Source organism: Centruroides vittatus, unplaced genomic scaffold (genome assembly GCF_030686945.1).
Source record: "Centruroides vittatus isolate TY-2023 unplaced genomic scaffold, ASM3068694v2 contig_364, whole genome shotgun sequence".
NCBI lineage: Eukaryota > Metazoa > Arthropoda > Arachnida > Scorpiones > Buthidae > Centruroides > Centruroides vittatus.
The window spans coordinates 3,710,428-3,731,649 of record NW_027122188.1 but is presented as its reverse complement, the minus strand read 5'-3'; the positions used below and the strand labels follow the sequence as shown (position 1 = coordinate 3,731,649).

The window sequence follows — 21,222 nt, the reverse complement described above, 5'->3', positions numbered from 1 at the left end:
TGAGGTTGAGAGCATATATTTTAAATTTAATTTATTAAAAATATGATTAAGAAATGCAGCCCGGCATTATGACGATGTCACAATAAATAATTGTTTAATTCTTAAAACATTTTGTACTTTTTCGAATTTTTAATCCAAGTAATAACGTTAATTTTATAACAAGTATTTTAAATCTTATATGAGTTTTTTTTATTTAATAGAATTTGGTAAAAAAATATCTATCTTTTATTTAGAAAAAATATAATTACAACCAATACTTAAATACATGATACACAATACAAGAAAAGGGTTCAAATTACATAATTTGTTTTTTTTCAGCAATAATAAAAAAATAAAACGAAACTATAAATAATTGCTGCTATTTTTTCTTGTTTTTTTCTGAAAAGTATCATTTATTTTATTATTTTTTTGTATGTTTGATTTTAAATCTATACACATTATCATTTATTTTTATTAAATCGCATTATGTTAGAAATTATCTATTCCATTTCATTATTCTTGAAAAAAATATAATTAATTAATTGGTACTTGGTTACTACAAACATCTTAGTAAATATGGCTTCACCTAATAAATAAATTAATTAATTAATTAATAAATTAATTAATTTAATTAGATTTGCTTTTTTAATAATGAATTTTTAAAACAAAAATTATTTTGTTCACTTAGATGATGTTTATGGTTGTTTTACATTATCATATTTAATGTCAATCTCTATGTTACGATAAAAACTGATTAATAACAAAAGAAATCTTCATTACATTTATCATTATGGAGATGGCTTCATAATGAAGATTTCTTTTATTATTAATCACTTTTATTGTTAAACTAAATAATGCATAAACTAACTCTACTAGAGGATATTTCTTTGTATTCCAACTATAAAAATATATTAGTTTGAATCTTTTTTACAAAACGTAGGCTTGAGTCCGAATTCTATCAATCTGTTCGTCTATATCCAGAAATATTCTCTTACTTTATACCGATTATAGATTTAGTTTTCTAGATTTTCAGAAGAGCTGAACTAAGAAAATGTTGTCTGAAATATACTGATCTGAAATAAGATTATGGAAAATAAAAAGTATAAATTTTACAAATCCATAATTTTAGATTGTAATAGGTTACGCTAATAATTTCCCAGGTAAATTACTAGTATTATATACTAAAACTTTGTATTTTTCCAAAATGTTTAATTTATTAATTTAATATTCTTCAAAATATAATAATTTTTTTTAAAAAAAACCTTAAAAATGTTTTTGATTAAATAATAATTAAGTAGTATATCTGTGAAACAATAATGCATTATATATAAAAGAATATCATTATTATTTATTTATCACTTTTGTTTAATGATAATGTTTTCGTTGAATTTATATTAAATTACTTTTTCAAGGAGAGAGGTAAATGATAGATGCGAATATTATGTACATTTAGAGATTAATTTGTTCAGTCCCAGTGTGAATTGAATGGTAAGTGAGAAATTTCTCCGAAAAATCGATCAATATATCCTATAGTTATTATTCTAACTAATTAATTACTGTATTTTTCTATTTCAACGCTTTAGTTCAGTTTAAAAACATATTTATTTTTTAAGAAGTGAATTTAAAAGTTTTAATTATTACATGGAAAAATAATAATATAACTAATAAAATAACCAATCAATCAAACAAACCGTTTATTAGTAATAAGGTTAAATTCATGTTACATTAATTGTTTTATAGAATTGTTACTGTCGAAAAAGTAACCAATATAAATAATTATTACACAATAGCGTTTTTAACACATGAAAGTAATTTTTATACTCCTTATTTCCATTTCGTTTTTTAGCAATATTTTTAAAAAAGTTATTTAAGCTATACATAAACGATCTTAATTGTAACAGCAGTCTTTTTATATTTATTCCCACTTTTATTGCCGTTTATCGAACAGTACAAAATGCATCCAATTTGCTCATCGATTTCCTTGAAACTTGAACTCTCCTTGAATACTTACTTACGTGAAACTTGTAATTGATCTAAATACAAAACTAAAGAAAGATTTAATATAACTACTATCAAATATTTTAGTCTGTTAACTTACATTTATAAAGAATTTCTTTTGTATATTTAACTCACTTTTTCGCAAAACATTTCAAATATTTTTTGCTGTCGAAGTTTATTTAAACTTATTTGATGTTTTATTTTTAATATTAATTTGATGTACAGTATTTAACCATAGATATTACTTTCTTATTTAGATCAAGAAAAATCCAAAATTATTATTCTCACGAAGACTTACGGTACTTACTACTTAATCTTATTTATTTACATGGCTTTCTCGCATATTATCTAACTATCGATCTTACTCTCTAAACAGTTTTTAAAAGTTCCTATTTATATTATACATACATATACAGTATTTTAATTCAAACTTTAACGTTTTTAAATATAAGTTTTGTGATTTCTAATTTAGAAATGCTCAATATTAGATTGCATATTTTCTAAATGTACAGAAGCGTCAATAATAGATGCATTTTTATATCAATAAACTGTTCTCCAGTCAGGAAACTGTAATTATTTCTAACACTAATATTTTTAATTTTGTTATTCTTCATAAAGATCTTACTCAAAGAGATTATTTATTGATACATGCATCATTGTTTATCTCTTGATTAGTTATGATCTCAACTCATAATTTTCTTTTTTCAAATAATACTAATTCTATCAATCCTTCATTAATGGAGAATGAAATTTATGTAATTAAAGTAATGAGGCCACTACATGTTTAATCATGATCAGAATAATACGGAAATTTAATATATTATACGGGATATTATTATAAGTAGATTTGTTCAAAAAATTTCAGGAATGCGTCAAAATATCAAAAAGTATTAGGATATAAAGAAATTTATTATATTAAAATCTGTACTTTATTCTGTTCCTATTTAAATCTTTTTCATCTGATAAATCTTTCTAAACTTCTTAAATTTTGACGTACTAGTCAAGCCTTTTACGTTTCTCTATTAATCTCAATTTTTTTTTAGCATTTTACATTTTCGAATTTGTACATCGAATTACTTTTGGATCTCTTGTATGACTCCTATTTATTACTCTGCATAGATTACTATTAAATATTCCTTTTCTCCTAATAAAAAAAAAAAAAAAAAATTAAATAGCATGACTATATTCTCCACATTCTCAAATTACGTAATTTTCAAATGCCAGCTTATTTGAAAATCTAACAACTTTCATGCAACAACTTCAAAATCACTTTGTATTTTCAATTGTAAATAAATTGAAAAACTAAAATTAAAATTTACATGTGACTGCAGGGAGGATGGACGTTTCTAAATTTTATCAATAGCGTAAAATAAAAGGTCTTTTATTCGTCAATATGTGAAATTTTATTTTAGTTCTACAAATTATTATACAATTTATCTTTCATTAATTAGAAATTGTCATCATTACAATGCATTTATACGCACACTTGATTAATTTCTACATTTGGTTATGTTTATCCAGTTCGGATTGGGAGAATAGTGGAAATGGGCCACCCCTCTAAAACATTAAAATCCATTGTCATCGGACTTAGATATATCTTACAAGTTTCAGGCTTCCATCTTAATTAGAAGTGGATGACGTTTCAATTGAAAGGTTTTAGGACATGATATAAAGCAAGTCTAATTCAAACTCGTTATTCTTTAACTGTATTTGCTTGAAAGTCGTCATGTCTTACACTATTTTTATTATCTGTCTTTTATCCATCTTTATCTATTAATACATTTCATTTTTATCTGCAAACTTAAATCAATATTAGATATCAATTACATTTTTATTTAGTAAAAAGTCATATAACATTATGAATACACAGTAATCAATCATTCATCTTCACCAATTATTGGAACTCTACCTTCGATTTATGTAAAAATTTATTTATTTTTTTCTTCATTTTGACAAATTTACTAACCAGATTTTAAATTTACTTTTAATTTTACATTAATTTTTAAATAGTTGCTATTTTTTAAAAAATTTGTATTCTGTATTTTATTTCCTTATTTCCGAAATATAAGTTTGTATTACCTATTTTAATACAAATCAATAATAATAAAACTTAGTGAATATTGTGATAATTGATAGGTCCATTCTGATTATTTTTATTTTTTTATAATTTAATTTTAAAGGAAAAAATGTAGTATATTGATAATTTATTTATGAGAGAGAGTGAGAGTATCTTAAAAAAGAATAATGTATAGCTGCAATGAAGCATTATTATATCATTACTTTAAAACAAAATTCATATTTGAACTAAGGAATTTAAATTTTTTTTTCCTTCTTTTATGTGTGAACTACATAAAATTCTGTTATCACGACCCTAAATAAATCAGATTTAGATCAAATTCCAACTGTCCAGTTAACTACAAAAACTTAAATATGGAAAGATTATTTTATTTTATAACAATTTTATTAAAATATAAATTTAAAAAGAAATAAATAGACCATAAACGCCTCATAGAGAAGCGTTTAAAATACAACTTAATACAAAATGTATTAAAAAAAAATTTTAGAAAAATTCCAAACTTATTAAGATGTTTATTTAATGTTTTTCAAAATAATCACCCTTAGCTTCAAATGCATTTTCTCCAACAATTTCTTGGGTTCAGGAAACATTTGGAAAATGTTTTTCTTTTTTTTTTTTTTTTGTTTTTATGAAGGATCACAAAAATTTTTTTTCATTCGTCTTGTATGAGTTCTATTGATTCAAACTGCTTTACTTCTTAAATCTGTATCTTATATCCTTCTGCAGCCTTCCTATTCTCTGGTTTAGCTTTTAATGACTTTTTCTTTACTTGAAGTTGGAAAAAAAAGAAAAACAATTTAAAAGGAATAAGGTTTAAGTCAAAGTTGATAGAAACTGTATTATCCGTTGTATAGTCACGCACGACGATTGGCTTTATCGATAAAAGATGAGTGGCTGAAAAGAAAATTAAAAACAATTTCATTTTATGAATTCCCAATATTTGTCTAATATAGATTATTTCCGTAAAATTTGATTCTTTTGAATTTAAAATATATATATACATATAATTTTATTAATATCAGAAGTCTTCATCAATAAATTTTTATACTGTAGCATAAAACTTCATTGCTCATAATCATGTTCTGTGGTTAGATTAAACGAAATTTGTATCTTACATATTGAAAATAAAATAAAATACTTTTTTAAGTGATGCTAAAATACGATACATGACTAATTTAATGTTAATATTCTCAGTAAATAATATGCTATACTAAAATAATTATTTTTTTTTATTTTAAAATTAACTTAAAACTTTTATTTAATATAAAAGTAAGATTCAATAAAATTGTTTTTTTAATGTCTTTATAGTATAGAATTTCGTTGATGATTTGGTTTATTAACTAACTTGGAGGAATTTTTTATTTAAGTCTGATTACTTTATTATCACAATATTCATTTTAGAATTTTATATTGTTTATATAATTTAATTTGTATTCGTCTATCTATTTTACAAAACTTTGGGCAATGCTTTAAAAGCATAAAGTAAAAATATAAAATAATTATTTTTGTTAAATTACAGAAGATACTATCTATTTTTATCGAAGGATATCCTCCAAGCTGTAATGGGTTTTTAGCGAAGTCTTATATCTATATATATAATCGAGACGAGTTGATAATAACAACAACAATAATAATAATAATAATAATAATAATAATCAGCGCAGAGCCGAAACGGTTAGTTGAAAGTTGAAATTTGGTACATAGTTAGGGTACGTCACGAGAACGCACACTAAGAAGGGATTTTTCGAAATTCCTCCCCACGGGGGAGAGGGACAAGAATAAGGCTTAACACTTCCATCAACAATGGAAGTGTTACGTAACAATGAAAGTGTCAACAATGGTAGTGTGAACAATGGAAGTGTTATGTAACAATGGAATTGTTAAGAGAAAGCGACGTGCAAGACGCAGGTGCAGTTTTTTTCGTTTTTGTGGGAAATCGAACATATATTTAGACCCATTTAAAAATTCTCTAATTAGTCTGGAAACAAAGGGACCCAATTCTTGCATTCTGTGAAAACGGATAAGGTAATAGTCTTAATCTTCGGTAACGTTACTTTTACCCGAGCAACGCCGGGCCCACCCGCTAGTAATTAATATTTTAGTGTACGAGACACTATTATGAATTCATCTAGTAGATCTATTACGGGGATTGTGTAGTAACTATTCAAACTAATTTTATTACTTCACAAATATTACACACAGAAAGAAATTACAAACTTTTTGAGGATAGTCCTCTGCTACTTCTAAACATTTCCCCCCCCTATCAGTCCACCAACCTCCATATTTTTCTAGCGTAGAATTCTTTTGCATGACGTACAATGCAGCTCTGAACACTAATTAAACTTTCGTGGAATTTCCATGCTACTGACACTTTCATTTACGTGAAACATCATCCTAATCACTGTTTCTGATCAGATATTAAGTTGACAACACGTAAGCAAATTACAAAAGTAGAAGAAAATTAATAATGATAATTTTTATTTTCCTTTATTATATGTAATCGATATTTTAATGTTAAACTTTTTCATTAATAAACTTCTACTTTCGGTTTTGGATGGGGACAGTCTAGAAAAAATTGTCTGACAGAGCACTTTTCTTTTTTTTTTTTTTATATCATATATAAGATTGAGAAATTTCCGATATCAATTAAAAATGCTGACACATTCTTTAATGACGAGAGGGGAAAGAAAGCTAAGAATTTCATATTTCGTCCATTCAATATTAGTATTCAACATTAACATGAGGCATAAAAAACATGTAGTTTAGTTGTGCTACGTTACGACACGCTATGACCTATGTTGTATTTATCTACAATGAAGTCAGTTCAGATATTTACTGGACGACCTATGCATACTCAATTAAATATTAAAAATAATATCTATATTATTTGTGATTTAACCCGAGAATTCATATAGGTCATGAACTTTTAAATTTTTTTACAATAATTTCAATTAATTTCTAGAATTACGTCTTCAATTTAATTTTTAAATTAAATTGAAGACGAAACCTCGTACAAAGTGAATCAAAGAAAGTGTATATTTTACTTTCATGCTTATTTTCTAAGATAAGGATGGTTATTTATGGTACCCAGCTTTTTATAAAAATCAAATTCTGAAGAATGTTATTTTTCTCTTGCAATTTTATTGTGTAATCTGTGTGAGTGACATTTGGTATGTTTAATTAATACACTGTATTAGGCTTACGGAAGCTACTAATAATTGTTTACCAAACTTGCAATTTATTTGAAAATGTCTGAATTGCCCAAAGTGAAAACATTTTTTGAAAGCTGCAAGTTTATGAAAGCAAAAAAAGCAATACAATTTCATATAAAGTTACCGAGAATATTCTGGTTGTATGACAATAGTATAGTGTTGATAGCATCAAAATGCTATTGCACAGTTTTCAATGGCGGTTCGACGCTACTGTATGTATTGCACATTGTTTGAGCACATTGACACTAATGGCACTGTATGAGCACATTGCGCGAGTTAACTAAGTTGATATGCGATGGTAAAAGAACTAAAATTCAACTCTGTCCACTATTCCTATATTGAATTATATTTTTGAATCGCGGCTGGACAATCTAGATGTATTTTAGTTCTTTTACCATTTTTTGCATTTAGTCTAGAAGCCGCGTGTCAGGCTGAATGGCTGCTGATACAGGCCTCGGAGTGCTATTTCCCCTTTGAAAAAGTGAGAAAAGTGAGTTGAAATACAGAAAAAGTGAATAAAAAGTGAGTGCAATAGTGACAAAACAAAGTGAAAACACAGAAGGAAAACTCAGCAAAACAGCAGTAAAAATTGTTATTTCTTTTTATTCTGTTATGGTTAAACACATTTTAAAAATTTCTGTATATACTGTAATATAGTAGCCACTCGTTATATCGCGTTTTTTTGGTCCCCTAAATTTTAAAAGCATTTGAGTCAATTAATTTTAAATTACCAATTACCACTGAATTTCTATTTGCAACGAAATACGAGAAAGAGCTAAATATGCAGAACAGGTGGATAGATCGATTGTCATTTGTTTCCTTTTGATATAAAAGTTGTTTATTTATTAGTTTTAAGTACAGTCTCCTCATTTACAAGTTTCTGTGAATTCGAAATTTCATACATTTATGTGAATTAACGGTATTGCGTCAATTCACATAAAGGTGTGAAATTTCGAATTCACCGCATAACGTGTAAGGAAAAGATCTCTCTGATTCTGAACGAAAACTTCTAAAATTTTTATACAGTAGTAACTTCATTTTGCTTTTTAGAGAATTTTTACTCTGTAATTTTATAAGTTTTGGTGTTCTATTATATATTCAATATTCATTTTTTTTAAATTTTCAATTACAGCATTTATAATTTTTATTGAAAAATATAAACTACACGAATTTCTAATAAGCGATTTATATAGTACTGTATAATAAAATCGCAATTGATGTTTTTATATCGACAGTATTTGTCTTTCAATGTCATTGTTAAAGAAACAATGCTAAATGGGCGTTCATGGTTTCGATGTTTACGTAAACGTCAATTACCGGTAATTCGATATAACCTACGAATAAAATTCAGGATTGAAAAACTAAGCTTATTTTATATCAGAAACACTTGCTGATGAAAGAACAGAGATTCCATAGCATGTATAATCTGTTTAGTAAAAGCCCAGAATTTTTATTACTCGGTTATATCGCGTTTTTTTTTTTCTGTTTCCCGATAATCAGTGGCTTTTGTATTTTCAGTAAACCATGAATACTTGAAAAGTCTTTGGCTTCTGTAAATAATCAGTCATGAAAGATGATGTTCTTTTATTAAGATTATTCTGCATGTTATCAACTTCCTTCTATTTCGCTTCCTCTTGCTTTTGAACACTTAACACTAATAAGCATCACACGTGCTGCTTGTACTTCATTCATGTTCTTGCTGTTAATAGCCTTCTCCAGTTTTTTTGTTTGCTGCTTCTAACAAAACTTAGACTGTCGCATGTATTTCATTTTCTTCTACATTTTTCTGGTTTAAACTCAGTTGCCGTTCCATAATCTTCATGTTACGAACAGCTTTCTTTTGTTGTTCTTCAAAACATTTCTGTGCTCTTTTTTCCGTTTCTCTTATTCTTTTAACTTCTTTTCATTTTCCAATCGTTCTTGATAATTTCCATGCACCGAGGAAGCTAATTTCAGTCGTCCTTTGCAATAGGTACAAGGTGTGGGCTTTGGTCATACATGTTTAGTCCCTCCTTAACAATCAAAAGTGAATTAAGCATTCTTTCCAACACTGATGCTCTATCAGGAGAAAGTGCCCGGCATAAAATTGATCCTCTCATTCATGGGAACGGGATTTTCGATGCTGATTTCACTAATTTGGCTATTCTCGGATATTTATCATTATCAGAAACTGTTTATTTTTTAATGCTTCGAGATGTGTAAATATTGATTTCCAAATAAAATAATAAATCTGAAATAAATATACTCCAAATAATATAAGTAAAATAATATTTTATTAATGATTTCATAAATAACAAAAAACTTTTTCCTGCAGATGAATAAAAACCAACATCGTTGCAAAGTTGTTAACCTTTGGGAAGCGTGTGAAAATCTTTCTCACAAGCAATTACGTGTTGTACTTTTTACAACACTTCGAATATTTTAATTTATTTGGTAAATTTTATATGTAAATATGAATTTACATTTTCGTTTACTTTTTTAGTCTCTCAATTAATGCACAATTATAATCGGCATAAGAGAAGATTAAAAAATGGATATTTCACAAGCAAAGTAATCACACATTTTATGAAAATAACACTTACTATATGGAATAATTATACTTGTAGTCAATTTAAACATACATTTATGGGAAGATGTAGATGTGATTTAACGTTAACAATATGCTATGAAATCATTAAAGTAATTTTATTAAACTCAAGTTTATGAAATTATTTAAAGATAAATCAAGTAAAAAAATATTTTTGTAAACGACAACTCCATAACCCGATTGTTAATTAAAACCAAATAATCTGCCAAATTATTGGGCTATAACCAGGATAACTAAATGGTCAGAAACGAAATCTTTTTTAGTGGTAGGAGGTTACGCTACTATCTCGTGTTAATTTTAATAATTATATATTTTGAATTTAAAAGCGGCAGCAGTGTTGTCAGCTTGAGAGATTAATCCCTCTGCGTAATGTGCTTTCCCCTGCAAAAGGACTTTAGTGATTTTCTTAGAAAACAGCCAAAACTGCAGGGATGCTTAGAATACTTATTTTTAAACTCTGTAGAAGGAAATGCAATTCGGATAAGGTAGATTTTGGCGAATAATGAAAATATGGCATGAGTACATAACTTTACTCAACACTGGCTTCTGAATTTGTAATGAGAGGGATTTTTTAAGTGCATAAAAGATTTTTTTAAATACGTTAAATAAATTTTTGTTTTCTATAACCTAACGACACTGAGCGGGCAGTTGCAATTTTGAGTCTGCTCAGGGCCGCGTATTTTCTTCTAAAAAATTCTATTCTGATAGTCCGATAATTCGGCAATTCGTTTGGCTTTAAAATTATTTTTGGTTTGCCCCACATCTTAATTAAGCACGTGAAAATGACCAAAAAAGTGAGAAAAGTGAGAAAATGACCTGAAAAGTGAGAAAAGTGAGGATACTTCAGAAAAGTGAGTACAAGTGAGAAAAGTGAGCGACTCCGAGGCCTGCTGATAAAAAATATTGGGAAGACAACTAATTTTACATACTGTGAATTTCACAGAACAATTGTTAAGGCATGTTGTAGAATGTATAGAAACTATTTATAAAAATCCTGCTAGTTGCTCAGTATTTCTGCTTGTGTCTCTTCTGATGTACGGCGGGATGCAGACGCTGATTCATGGCCACAACAGAGAAAACTACTCACAGAGAAGATGCGATATTTGCATCAACAGACAAAGATTATTTGCAAGAACTGTAAGATTAGGTTGCTAGTAGAAATAAAGAGAAAGTATTTGTACTTTAATATTCCTAATATTAGTTTTGTTGCATGCACAATGCCGTCTATGGATGACACCATTAAAAATAGCTTTAATTACAATTAAACTTAAATTAAATGAAGTTATTTCATGTCTATACAGATATAGTTGTAAAACTTACATGAATATCGGCTATAAATAATTCTATCCGTGGAAATTGACAGGTTGAATATCTTAATATTATATGGTACAGTAGTTTGAAATTCTTGTTTATATAAATACTGAATTAACAGAAATTCGATTAAAAGTGATCTTTTTCCTATATATTCTATATAAATATGGTAATGAAGAATATACAGCTGTTAAACATTAAGCATTTGGCTGATTTATTAAAAATTTTTCAAACAGTTTTTTTAAAAAAACTCTTTCCACCCTGTGGGCATTAAGAGGGCCTCTTTTTGCAAGCCCATTATCGGTTCGGCCAGACCCACAATGGGGCGGCCGGGTGGCGAGTAACGTGGCACGACATATCCTAATGGACCATCCCCGAAAAATTCCTGGTGATGATTTGACCCGTCCGGATTCAATCCTGGGTTCCTCAGCTGCCACCTTGACTGCTCGGCCATCCGGCCATCTGTTAAAACATATTATAAAATGAATGAAAACATCTATAAATTTTTTAAAATGTTAAAAAAACATACTTTTAACTGAATGAAAGATGTATTCACTTCGTTTCAAACCAGTTGATATTATTTCTCTATGATAACTTAAAAATTGATAAAGATAAAATGTCCGATTGTTTTTATCGTTTAAACTATAATCAGAATTCTATTGTATTATAAAAATGAACCCATTTCTTTTCTTTCTTTGTCTTTTAACAAAATAAACTTCATAGATTACGAAGTTAAGTTTATCACGATGTTAACTTTTTCTATAAAGAAAAAATAGCATGATACAGTAAAAAATTATTGGAAAAAACCAACCTAAAAATTTTAGACAACTTAAAAATAATTAATATTAGAAATAAGAAAAGTAACATTTCTCACAACAAAATTAATATTTTTGCCATTTTATAATAATTAATAATGCAGCATATACAATTTTTGTAATAAAAACTCATAACAGATGGCGCCACACGCAATTAATTCATTATAATTAATAATATAAAAGTTAATTTTTTAATAAAACCTTATAACAGCCAAAAAAGTTACGCAAATCATTGCTAGATTCTTTTTAAAAACACCATGAGTTTCTGTATTGTCCACATGCTGGATAAAGAGGATAAGAAATATTGCAAATAGCGCTTTGGTTTAACAGTGAAAATCTGAAAGCGCAAATAGCGTTCTCATATCGTATGCTGATGTTACAAGAAAATCAACTAATTTAATTCACCAGCGTTCAAAAATATCAATACATTATTAAAGAGAGTATATAATTTTTGAAAAGTTTTTCGAAATTCATTTATCAAGTTAATTATAACCACCATACTGTTTTCCACCTTACTCATCCCACCTTACCTCTCCCTACGTGATCTTTGTCAGTCTTTTCTTATACCCTAAACAGGGACACGAGATGAAACCTATTATGCACCTTTATCATAACATTTAATTACCTGTTGACCTGGCCTGGTAGGTCGTAAACTTCGCAAACAATTGCAAAGTTAGTGGTTTACGGAATCGTCTTCTCCGATCTCAATCTAAAAACGGAGTTTCAAGTCCCATAGGGCGGAAAGAATAAATACACAAAATGAAAAACTAAATTTCTCAAATTTTAAACGAATATATTGATACGATGTACTGTAACTTTTTATTTACGTTGATAGAAATATGCAATGCATTGATATAAAACCCATATATCAGACATGGGCAAATGCGGCTCTTTTTGAGGTACGTGCGGCTCTTGTTGAAAGTGTTAATTTCTGTTTTTTTATTATTATTTTTACAATTTTATTTTTATAATTTTGTGAAATTATGTTTATTAAAAATTCATTATTTCTTTTATATTATATTTATATTATATAATAAAATCGCGCGCCTTACCATACTATCCGCCACGACAGTACAGAACTGCGGCTCCCATGCATTTTGCAAAACCTACATTTCGGCTCCCACTGAACTCTTGCTTGCCCACCCCTGCCAGATGTAATTAGATTTTCTAAACGTTCGTTCCGTCCTGTGCAATTTTTAAAGAGGGTTATTTTTCCATTCTCGACCAGGCTCACGATGGGGCGTCCGGGTGGTGAGGGACTGGGTCTGACATGTCTGAACAATTCGTAGGGTTTTTCGACCCGTCTGTATTCTATCCTAGATACTTAAATCGGTAGGCCATCGCCAACGGCGCCCGCAGCCGTTTTATTAACTCTTTACGCCCTTTGGGGACATAGAGGCCTTCTTTTAGTAAACCCGTTATGGGTTCGGCCAGGCCCACAACGGGGCAGCCGGGTGGTGAGGGACGGGCCCCGACATATCCAGACGGACCACCCCGAAAAATTCCTGGAAATTTTTTGATTCATCCGGATTTGATCTCGGGTCCCCATAGCGGAAGGGCTGCTCGATGGAAGGGTTGTAAAGGGAAGATATTCGCATTATGGTCTTTTTTTTTTTTTTTTTTTTTTTTAACTCTTTCCGCCCTGTGGGCACTAAGAGGGCCTTTTTTAGTAGGCCCATTATGGGTTCGGCCAGGCCCACAATGGGGCGACCGGGTGGTGAGGGACGGGGCCTGACATATCCGAACGGACCACCCCCGAAAAATTCCTGGGGATTATTCGACCCGTTCGGATTCGATCCCGGGTCCCCAGAGCGGTAGGCTGCCACCTTTACCGCTCGGCCATCCGGCCGTCCGCATTATGGTCTAGCACACGTTCGACATAATATATATCGGCAAAAGTCTACAGTGATTGCCCTATTAGTTTTTGAAATAATTCATCCGGAGAGTGGTCTAGATTGAAGCCTACCGCTGCCACCTAGACCGCTCAGCCACCCGACTCGCAAAAGCGCCTGAAGACTATAAAAAGGTGGCACAAGCTATAAAAGAGCATCTATATTATGCAAGAAGGTTCAAACTCTACGATTCAACATCAGACCAGTGCTCCCACAAGCCGGTGCTGGTTGTACTCTGGGCTAACCTGGCTTTGCAAAACAAGGAATGTGGTTTTGGTCAAAATAAGACAAATAAATACAGTAACTATATAAAAATAGTTTCATAGGACAATAGACAAATATCCTCTAATAGTTACTTAAAATTTATATAATAAATTAGTCGTGAGTTTTCTGTTGTTTGTTGATAATGGAACTTGGGAACCCCTCGAGGATTAGGAAAGGACAACAGAACATACGGGCTCCCCCGATCGTTACCTTAGCCGCTCGGTCTATACAATTACACGGTAACAGATTACACTATTGGTTTACTTGTTTAGCTGCTTGTTTACAAAATACAATTAGATACATTATAATATATTAATATAAATACTGCATTTAAGTAAATGTTTTAAAAAATTTCACTTTATATTTGTTTTCATTAAATATTTTCCATTACATGGTTAATTAATTAATATTGTTATTTATATTTTACACATTCAAATTGCCAGAGGATGGCCGATTGACATCTACGTTAGGCAAAAAATTATTTTAAATCTTTCTATCTGTCTCAAAAAATTACTAAAATATATTATTTATATATAATTATAGTAAAAAACAATTAAATAGAAGATATAATAGTTTTTATTAATGAAATATTTTTGTTTAAAATTGGGCGGAATTTGGGCTATTTCCTAAAGTCATCGTTATCATTCGAGAAACAGGATGGGAACGGTTAAATGGAAGGTAAAGACGTTTGGATATGTCAAATGGTTGGTATTTTAATCATTTCTTTTTTTTTTTAATTTAATTTTATACATATTTATTTTAAATTTATGTCAGATATTGATTCACTTAATGGAAATGAAACACAAGAGGAAATTTAAAAGTAAATATTTGAAAGATCTTTAAACTTACATGTAAACAAAGGCGTTGACCCATTGAACGTGCAATTAAGAGATTTTCACCCGTGAAATTCTGCAAGTTTTAATGCTGTAAAATGCATTTTTGTTTTGAATAATTAATTGATTTTTAGTAGAATTTTGCAAATTATAAATGTTTACAAGTTTGCAAAAAAAAAGTAGAAAAAGTTGACAAAAGGAAAATTAAAAGGTAGTTGCATGCATTAATTAAGGAAAAAATAGTTCATGAGGTTACATTGCAGATATTTCCTTCTCCACCTTATTATGTTTTGGGAGTTGCTTTTTGTCCTAAAGTTCATTACAAAAAGTAACTCCCGAGTGAACCGGAAAATACTATGTTTTGAAATGTTTATTGTTTATATGAGAATGGCATATGAATTTCAATTATATTTACTGAAATGTCAACTTTAAATATTAAATATTATTTTTTTTTAAATTTATTTATGAGATTACTGTTTTAATCGTTTCGAAATTATCTAACGGCTAGGAATGCAAAACAGGAAATAATATTAAATGAGAACTTTTTAAACTAAACGTTATTTTGGCTCGGTTCGAGCTTCGAATGATACGTTTGGGACCTTAACAGAACTGTAGAGCTGTCACTTGTCTACATTTGATTTTCCCATACTAGGCCTATAATCAATTTGCTTTTATACTTAATAGATAATTAGAAAGAGAATAACTGTTTAATCCAAAAAATTGATTATATATAAATTTTATTAACATATGTAATTAAAATATTAGTCTTTAATAGACATATTTTAATCTGTGATAAAATACTTAAACAAAACTGTCTTATGGTGTTATAAATGTCAAATAACAAAGAAAGACTTCAGGCTAAAATATATTTAATGTTAGTATCTATGAAATATTTTCATAGTTTTATCATAGTTTTAGATTAGTTTAATGAATATAAAAATATGAGTACATTAAATTTTATATATATATATATAATGTTTTTTAAAATCATTTTTGTATTATGAGAATAATAATTTCTGTTTTAGTTTGTGATTAGTAACCTTTAACCACAACTCAAGCTTGTCATAAATAAACTGATCATTCAAAAAATTTAATAATAGACATACACAACATTTTTACATTTGCTTTTATATTTTTTGAATTTTGGATCTATTGGATTCAATTTAAAAAAAAAAGTTCTTCAGTTTATATTCAAGAATATCTGATAATGATCATTGTAGATGAAAGAAAACATTCATAGCATGAAATATTTTTGTTTTTTACTGGTTTCTTGGTGATTCTCATATTGTTTAAGATTATTAACCACTTCATTTCTTCAGATTAAGGTATATTCTACATATTTTGCACTTTTATACATTTTTACATTAGTTTTGACATAAATAAAACTATTATTTAGTCAGTTAAGAAGAATGAATTTAATGAAGCTATTTTATATAAAATAGATTGCACAAACAAAAGCTAAATTGTGATACCTGCATCTATCAAATTTTTTGTACTTTTTCGTTTAATCATCAAAATTATTTTTTTACTACTATTGTAAAATTTAATAAATATTATAATTATTTAAATCTATTAAACTATATTATTAGTTTTGTTATTTTAGTTTTAATTTCATTAGATAATGACTTCAGCAAAATCAGTATAAATGTACAATAAAGATAATTTTTAATTCATTAAAATGATTCATAAAGAAAAAATTTTTCTAGTCAGAGGTATGTACTGTATTTATAAATTAATGTGGTGATATCTCTAACAATATATTTTTGATAGGCTTAATACTAAAAGTATTTGGTCTATCAAAAATATATTTTTAAAAAGAAAACATTGAGGAAAATAAAATTAAAACCTCATAATTTTTAGTAATTTGACAATTTTATAGTATTATTGTTTTGATTCTATAATAATTATGTAGAGTTAATTATTTAAAAATAGTTTTTTCATTGCTTCAGTTTGTCAAATAGAATAAAGGCCAATGATATATTTTTTTTTACATATTAATTTAAAGCAAAAAATATTTTCAGACTAAATGTAGTGTGTGAGATTTGCATTTATTGTTCTTGAACAGATCATAAGGATTTGAGAGAGATTTTCTAATGATAAATTATTGAAAACATGACCTTTATGAATTTCAAATGTATATGTATATCTAAGCAAGATATTTTATTACTTATTAGAGTATTAAAAAAAATATATTATAAAGAAGGATGTTAAACATTCTTTAATATAAGTTAGATTATGTTACATATAAAAAAACATATCTTGTTTTCTACAAACATTTTCATATGTTTGATGATTTGTTTAAAATATTCATTTTAGCAGGTTTTTGTAAATTTATAGTTTAAAAACATAGATACACAAACAGATATACTGTAAGTATGTATATATATTTTTTACAGTGGATTTTTGTCTGTGTCAATCTTATTTAGTGTCAACTGTTGGTTAGTATCATTAGTCTCCGAAGTTCTGGCATAAAGCCTATACTTGAGTGCACACTTACTCCACTCAAGGGAATTCTGATTAATGTCAATCTTTTTAGTAGTCCAAATTGATACATATAGTGTACTAAACAATATCAGTAAACATCAATGTCACTTCTGATTTATTAATTTCTGTTGGAATTTATATTATTGCTTTTAAAAATAAAAACACACCAATCATACATACTCCAGCATGAAAGTTTTATGTAAAATAAATATTTTTGGCTGTGTTTATGGGTTTTCATTAGGCAAGAAAGCCATTCTATAAATCAAATAAGTTGTGAAACTAAACCAAATGATTGCTGTAATTAATTGGGCTATTAATTGAAAGTTTATAACTTATTCAATTAATAGAACAGTCTCTTGCCTGATGAAGGCCTGTAAACATGGTCCAAAAATGTTTGCATTTACATATAAAAAACATTCCAAAATCCAATGTATTTGTACTAAACCAAATAATTGCCATAATGTTCAGGCTTCAGGATGTTTATTATATATACATACCGTGCCAGGTAAAGCGAGTGAGTAACTGTGAATGGTTTATATCTAGGTTTAAATATGTCTGGAAGCAAAGAATTGCTCAGAAGTCTCAGTGGTGTAAGCAGCAGTGCACAGCCTGGTAAGCTGAGATGTGGGTTCAAATCATGCTCTGGACCAGTTCTTTTCTTTCAGACTGTTTCTAAATTATTTAATAAATTATTATTATAATTATAAATTTAGATAAGAGATGGCACATAACATCTGTGTCTAATACCAAATTACTTAATTTCTAATTATTAATAATAGCTAGATAATAGCCTGCTTTATTATTGCAATCATTTGATTTAGTTTGTGTTTACATTAAAATTTTCATGCTGGAGTATGTAAGATTGGTGTGTTTTTATTTTTGATACACAGATCAACAGTTCCAGCTTTTGTGTGAGTTTAAATTTTCTCTTCTGTAAAGTGTCTACAAAATATAAGTAAATTTAGCTGAATTTTGTTTTAAGGAACTTTTTAAAATCTCAAAATCTAAATTAACAGGTATGTACTGTACAAGTAATAAGGCCAGGAAAGCAATAACGAACTTGTTGATTAAAAGTATGATAATTAGGGGAAGAAATTTTGGATGCAGGATTAATTTTTAAACAGAGTGACTTGGATTTAAACTATATTTTTGAACTTACTGTGATTGTTAGGGGCATTTAGCAGGAAGCTATGTAATATCATTTAGCACTATTTTTGGAATTTTGCATCAATTTGCATTTTTGGGTAATTGTTTTTGGTCTACAACCTCATCTCAAATCACAGGCAGTAGTTGCAACAGGAAGGAAGGAATAACCTGAGAATCTAAAAGATTAACTAGTTGTGTAAGACAATGAGAACTATGTAGTTCGAGTTTTATAAAAGCATAATTTTGTACAAAAATCCAAAGTGGCAAATGGTGAATTGAGAGATATTGCAAAAGAATAAATATTCAAAGGATCAGATAGATACAGGTGGAAGAATTGAGATGTAGGATTTGTGACATCATACTTAGTGTAGATGAAAACATCAAAAAACAGATTGAGACATATTAAAACTGATTAATGTGAAGAAAAAGGAACTGATAAAAAAGTACTACTAATTACAATCAATCAATCATTCATTAATGAATTATTTTCATTAATCAATCTTATGTTGGTATTACTGCTGCATTTATTGAAGCTGATATATCACTCTACAAGCTAAAAAATCCTGCTCTAAGAAGTTACTTAGAAAAAAGTACCAATTCCTGATGAAAGTACACTTCAAAAGATCTATATCAGCAGTTCCAAACTTATTTTAATTGCAGAATCCTTTTTACCCTGACAAAATCTTTTGAAGTCCTGACAATTTTTACTTATTATAAAAAAACAAGAAATAAAAGAATAAAAAATACTGTATTGAAGATACAAAATAATAGATTAATAATGGAAAAGCAAATATAATTAATTCAAATTGGTAATTTATGTGAAGGATTTTTTCAGACAATTTTTCATTAGCAGATAAGATGGGAGCTCAACTAGTGGTGGAAGAATCTCTAAACAAACCCTAAAGTATTCAAATATTCCTACTTCTGGGAAACAGTTTCTGTAACAAGAATGATTGCTTTAGTAATTGAATACTTAGGAAAGAATCAAATACATGATTTGATTTCTAACTAGGCCTATTAGGCTCCATGGATTTTATTTTCCATAAATGTGAGCCTTGCAGTCTGTACATAAGTTCCTTTTCCCTATGGAATATTAATTACTTTTTAAACATTATTTAAATACATTTTTAATACAAATTTTAAATTAGTAATTAATGCTTAAAAACATTGGTGGAACCTTGTGGTTTCACAGAACATAAATTGAGAACCATTGGTCTATAAAATAAAATAATCAACCATTCCAACTTCAACAAAAATTCTTTAATCCTAAGAATTTTTGCTGAAGTTGCTGAACCATTGGTCTATATTAGGGATGTCCAATCCACAGCCTGCTGGCTGTACTGTGGCCCACTTAATGTTCTTATGTAGCCCACTGCACTCTAAATTTTTTATGTACATTTTCATTTATTTTGGTAAAGTATGTTGTAAAAATTATTCTTATTTCATTGGATACACTTTGATGTAATGATGTGATCAGTGCTGAAAAACTAATACGCCACATATATAACATACTGTTGTGAACAATACTTTTGTGCATGAAAAACATCAAAACTACTGAAAGAAATAGATTGAGTGATTCCCATTTAACTAACATTCTTACAATTTCATAAAAGCAGATATTGACAACATTATAAAAGGAAGGCAATGTCAGAAATCACATTGAATTTATTTTTATTTTGTGTGAGTATAATTTTTTCGACTGTCAATAATACAGAATTTTATGTAATTATATATATTTGTTATTATTTTGATGAATTTGATATTCACATTTTGAACTTTTTTACAAAGTTCAAAATATCGAACTGTCAATAATACAGAATTTTATGTAATTATATATATTTGTTATTATATTTATATAAAGAACCTTTGTGGCCTGCCGAATATATGTAAATTTTTAATTTGGCCCATTAGGAAAAAAGGTTGGACAACCTTGATCTATATCAATCCACCTATAACTCAAAAATCAAAGAAATTATAAGTGATTTTATATTGTGCTAGACAAAACAACAGATGAACTAAGGCTCATTCTCAAAATTCTATTCGCACTACTCAATAGAAATAAAGTCAGGCCAATGTTGTTTAAAACTCACTTTCCTAAGAAAACTAATTCAATAACAGTAATGCAAGTCCTTAATAGTATAATGGTAAGCCAGTGACCATTGCTACAACAAGGTGAGATTTGTTATAACAGATGAGACAAGTTATATTTTTCTTGCATTTTCATAACGTAGGTCTTGTATCAGAATTTCAAACATTCTAGCTCATGCAATTCACAGAATCTGCAAGAGAATTAGAATGAAATTTTTCCTCACAAATGAATATCTAACAGATTTCAAGATCCTAGTGAGGTGTCCTGTATGGATATAGATGTATCAAGAATTGACCATCTTCCATTGCCTCCAACATTAGTAGCGACACATTGAGGATTATGGGTTACTGCTACAGCTTTTTACTGTGAAAACTTTGATCAAATGTCAACTTTCCTGAATGCTTTAAGTGAAGATTTTAAAGCCATTTTAAATGTACAGAAACTGCCAACTAACAGTGACCTCCAGAGTAAACTGTTCTCAGTCCATATCTACAAGAAATTATAATTAAACTTGGAAAGCAAAGTCTAGAAAAAG

At 28.3% G+C, this 21,222-nt stretch overlaps 1 protein-coding gene across 2 annotated transcripts in view; it reads left to right on the top strand.

Annotated features, from left to right (window-relative positions):
• The first annotated feature begins 14,772 nt into the window (after nucleotides 1-14,772).
• The window catches only part of Btk (tyrosine-protein kinase Btk29A), a 73,986-nt gene continuing 67,536 nt past the window's right edge, over nucleotides 14,773-21,222 (top strand). For both annotated transcript variants that reach the window (XM_067270138.1, XM_067270137.1), the window contains exon 1: nucleotides 14,773-14,839. The gene's annotated coding sequence lies outside the window, so the exon portion shown is untranslated. The remainder of the gene's footprint in view (nucleotides 14,840-21,222) is intronic.